General features: G+C 41.7%; 2 protein-coding genes, 1 long non-coding RNA gene and 1 pseudogene across 3 annotated transcripts in view; 2 read left to right on the forward strand and 2 right to left on the reverse strand.

Moving 5' to 3' along the window:
• Positions 1-1,604, reverse strand: part of LOC137967541 (uncharacterized) — a 1,956-nt pseudogene extending 352 nt beyond the window's left edge.
• Positions 1-5,000, reverse strand: part of LOC137967897 (uncharacterized) — a 191,754-nt gene that overhangs the window by 52,376 nt on the left and 134,378 nt on the right. The window lies entirely within an intron of this gene.
• Positions 1-5,000, forward strand: part of LOC137967887 (uncharacterized) — a 131,878-nt gene that overhangs the window by 41,010 nt on the left and 85,868 nt on the right. The gene's annotated exons all lie outside the window — the stretch shown is intronic.
• Positions 1-5,000, forward strand: part of LOC137967895 (uncharacterized) — a 17,277-nt gene that overhangs the window by 10,142 nt on the left and 2,135 nt on the right. The window lies entirely within an intron of this gene.

A 5,000-nucleotide genomic window follows, 5' to 3' on the forward strand; every position in this document is an offset into this window, starting at 1 on the left:
GTTTGACAAACTCTTCGCAGAAGCCACATACGTCGTCAGGAGTGAGACTGTTTTCCAAAATCTGGCGAAAGTATTTTGCGTCGGGAATTTGGTTTGGCTCGTACGGGCAAAACGCTCTGGGCGATACCTTGCCTAATTGGTGTTCTTCGATGGCGTCCTCGACGAAATTCCTTCCTTTCAATGATCAGCAAGCGCCGTTGCTCACTTCGATGAGATCGTAATCCACAGTTAGTGGTCGAAACAACTCACAATAAGGATCCGACAACAGTTCAATGATTTTCTTCATCTGCGGAAGCATCCGCGACTTAAACTGCTCATTGGTGTGCTCATTGGTGGCCAAGGTGTTTACGAAAGCCCTTGTCTCGCACTTGTATGAAAAAGTGAACGTGGATCTGGGATCTTTCTTGTAGATTTTTCTTCTGTAGGTAGCATAGCCAAGTTTTCCCATGGCGATTGCTATATCGTTAACCAGGATCGCGAGTTTATTTGACAGCATCTTTTCGTCGTCGCACGGTGGCTGGCTGGTGGACGCTTGCGACGTCGCCGTGTTGGACTCGAAGCCAAATTTGTCCAGTTGTAGCCTTGCCGCGGTCAGACGTTCGATTGCTTTCAGTAAGGACGCGTGAAAGTTCTGATTAACCAGGGTCACTCGCACGACGTTTTCACTGCCACAATCGTCTAACTACTGGGTGCATAAGCAATCCTCACCGATCAGCTTCCTGGCCTCGTCTCTGTAGGAGTGTTTGTAAGATTATCTCACAAGGTCTCGCATGAAAGTATTTTTATGATCTTTGAACACTTTGTAAAGTTCTGCCGTGGCTGGAGATTCCTTTCCATCCTGGAACTGCACCTGATGAATACAAATTAAATGGAACAATGTCTCAGAACATTTTCACGATTTGTTTTGCTACCTGCAGCACTGTGATTGTGCTTATTCCTTTTCTTTTTATCTCGCTTTACCTTGGATTGCTAGACACATCTCAAGGAGAGCTCTCAAAGAAAGGTAGGACATTCGTTACCTGGGTTGCTGTGACATCCAGTCCGCAATTTAGCAGGGCCTTGTGAACCGAAATTGCGCTGGCAGGGGCGCCATTTATTGTAGTCAACGAGACCCAGTATGAGATTGCGGGGCACAGTGATTTGTTTATACTTGTCAAGTTCCCTTCGAGCCACTGTTGCGTTATGGAACTTGGTATGTCATGGCCAAAACTACTCTCATCGTCGGTTTCTTCGTTGATGCAACCGTGTTTCTTCTCTTGGCTTGAAATGGCGCTAAAGAAAAACGCTGCGTTGTGGTTACCTGAAACACAGCACAGTTAAATGCGTTTAATCATTTTTGATACTTAAAAAATGTTCTCCAAATTTCCTCGGAAACAAAGGTATTCCAATAAATACTAACCTGAACTAGCATTGTCGCATGAATCACGTTTGCTGTAAATAGAAGCCCACGCCCTGCCCAAATCTTTATCTTTTACTTTAAAAATACATTTTGCGCTTATGATGCTGCACCTTCCGCTGATAAAAACTGGTAAGAGATAACACAGTGCAGCGCTCTTTATCCCTTCACTATTTAGCTGTCGGCACGGTTGTCTTGTGCGCTGCATTTTCTCCTGTAGCACAGATGTTATAAAATGGTTGCGTCTCTTATATAGTGCATCAAAGCAGTGAAATGTTGACGAATAAATTTGAAAGCGCTGTCCGTGATAATAATGATCAACGATGCACGAGAGCTTACTATTTCTTTGTCATGTGTTCGCTTGCAGCTTGTCGTCAAATAGGTGTCACACATCATGTAGCTGTCGAATGGGTGTGAAAAGGGGCGTTTCTATTTTTGTACGTTTGACTACCATTCCCGCACAATGATGGTGTTTCCCACGGGATACCCAAAGAAATAAAAGATCAAGTCAATGAAACAAAACATCGATACGATGGCTTGGCTTGTTTACTCAGTCGAGCCACTCCTGTTGACCCAGCATGGCTTTTGCGATTTAACACTTTTCCGAGATAAACTTGCCATCTAATCAACGAAATCCAAAGCACAAACAATGCAATCAAGGCTGTTATCCTAAGCGGGTAATAGCTCTCTTTGTTGACAATAATTCACAGAAACAACCGGGAAACCTGACACATTTTGTGCAGTGATTTAGGACTAAATTTTAACAGGAATGTATTTAGGATGTGGCTTATGGCAATCCCTCCTCCTTTGTTCATGTCACTGAGATCAGGCTCTGTGACACATGCTTGTAAATCTTAGAAACGTGTTACTGGATATTGAAAGTTATCAGATCTCTGGCAACGAACACGACATCAATGAAAAAGAGCAAAATTTCTGTGATCAATTAAAATGAGTTACACTATTCGTCCTAACAAGCAACTTAAAAGATAACTGTGTCCGCAAAAATGTTGAAAACATGTTTGACTAAAATCTAGTGTATTTCTGCCTCACTGCTGCAAAAATTAAGCTAAACGAGTGAAGCACCACGTGTCCGGGAGATCACTGGAAAATCCGCATTTTCCGTGCATGCCGAAAAGCTCTTTGACTAAAATCAATGACATGAAGGCTTGACTGCTAATAAAACTCAAGCCGAAACAGGAAAGAAACTTGTGCCGTGCATGCCAAAAAGTTATTGGTATGAAATCAATGGCATTAAGGAATGACCGCTGACAGAATTCAAGCTGAACCAGGGAAGAGCCTTGTGCCCGGGAAATCCGGAAAATCCGTGTTTTCCGTGCCCGCCAAAAAGTCATTGGACTGAAATCATTGTTATTAAGGAATGACCGCTGATAAAACTCAAGTCGAACCAAGGAAGAGCCTTGTGTCCGGGAAATCCGGAAAATCCGCCTTTTCTGTTCATGCTGAAAAGTTATTCACACCACAGGTAAACAATTTTGGTGATTACGGAAAATACGGATTTCACGGATTTCCCGGATTTCCCGGAGACATGAATGTTGTATGATTAAACTTGCAGTAACGACTGACTACTGTCTATCACAAACTTTTACTTGACGACGGAAAATACGGATTTCACGGATTTCCCGGAGATATGAATATTTAACAATTATTCCATGTTAATATATTATAATATAATATAATATAATATAATACTTCTCTTTTTTTCTGTAAGTATATTGAGTTTTATGAGCGGTTATTCCTTAATGCCTTTGATTACATTCCAACAACTTTTCGGTATGCACGGAAAAGGTGGATTTTCCGGATTTCCAGGACACAAGGCTTTTCCCTTGTTCGGCTTGAGTTTTATCAGCGGTCATTCCTTAATGCCATTGATTTCATTCCAATCATTTTTCGGCATGCATGGAAAAGGCGGATTTTCCGGATTTCTCGGCGACAAGGCTCTTCCCTGGTTCGACTTGAGTTTTATTAGCAGTGAATCCTTAATCCCATTGATTTCAGTCTAATAAATTTTCGGCACATAATATGTGCCTATCTGCAACGCAAACACTAAAGGAACCGGGAAATTAGGGAAACGATCTTCTTCTTCTTCTTCTTCTTCTTCTTCTTCTTCTTCTTCTTCTTCTTCTTCTTCTTCTTCTTCCTCTTCTTCGTCTTCGTCTTCGTCTTCGTCTTCGTCTTCGTCTTCGTCTTCGTCTTCGTCTTCGTCTTCGTCTTCGTCTTCGTCTTCGTCTTCGTCGTCGTCGTCGTCGTCGTCGTCGTCTTCGTCTTCTTGTTTCTTAGCCGATGATAATACACCTTTACAGTGGCATTCGGAAGAAAAAATCTATTGACATTATCTTATTTTAGTCTAGTGGTTAAGTGAAAGGGTTAATAATCGAACATTCCCAGGTTCGAGTCCAGCGAGTTTGGCATTGGGGTTCGGATTTTAAAAATAGATGTTCATTTCCCATAATCCGTATCAGGCGCTAAGCGTCCTAAATTGACGATAATAGGGACTTTAAGATAGTGGACAACGGTAGGCTGGGACGGTTGCATGCGTATACCGGAGACTTTGGACGAGTACGGTAGAAAGGCGCGAAAATTCTTAACTTAAGATTCGGCCAACATGACCGTAGGACGGTGGAATAAACATGTCTTTTGAAGAGGCAAGAAATTCTCTTGTAATTTCTTTTGCAGAAGGTTCAATTAGCGAGGAGGAATTTCTTATTTTATACGATGGATACGAATCAGTAAATTCTCTTTATACTTACTGGGAATTTGAACCATTTTGTTTAGATTCCTTGGGAAATCCGCTGAGGGGAATTGGTTCATAAACAAAAAATGCGGCTAAAATTATCTCTTTTACCTTTCTTTTCTGCTTTCCTACTGTGTCATGGTGCATTATGGATAACGCTACATTGAGAACAACCAAATTTTGGTTTGAGCCGCGATGTGGCCGAGTGATGTCTTGAATGAACTCAGAATTTTCGCCAGATTTTTTCATTTCAGCGATGGATAAATCAAGACAAACACAGCCAAATGCACATTTAACCCATTTGGGTGATCAGTTTTCAATGCATAATAAAGGAAAAGACTAAAATAATGCGAATAAGTATGGATGAATTCCTACCGTTTTCAACGTAGATTTCACTATGAGACACATTCGGCGAAAACATACCGTCCCAGAAGCACGACGGTCAAATGTCACGTGGATTTTGCGTGACATGCATATGAAACTCATCTAACCGTCCCAGTCGACAGTCGTGTACTATCTTAGAGTTCCTAATAGTGAATTTAGAGAAACTAAGGAATTGTCGAGAATAGTCATTTCACAAGTAGAGGATACGTTGAAACACAGGTCGCAACTCACAGGCCATTGTTTTACCAATACCGAAAGAATCCTAAACATTCAAGAGTTTTTAGGCCAATTGTTAGCATTGGTAAACGCATAGGGTTGTTTCTGTATTGGTAAAACAGAGGCCGGTGACTTGTGACCTGTGTTTTGTACTTGCCCTCTCCCAAAGGTTGGTAGAACAACCGCGTGGTCCTGGGTTCTAATCTCGTTCTAACTGCTAAATATGATTTGCACATCGATGCTCAAAAAACT

The sequence above is a fragment of the Montipora foliosa genome, chromosome 8 (genome assembly GCF_036669935.1).
Source record: "Montipora foliosa isolate CH-2021 chromosome 8, ASM3666993v2, whole genome shotgun sequence".
Taxonomy (NCBI): domain Eukaryota; kingdom Metazoa; phylum Cnidaria; class Anthozoa; order Scleractinia; family Acroporidae; genus Montipora; species Montipora foliosa.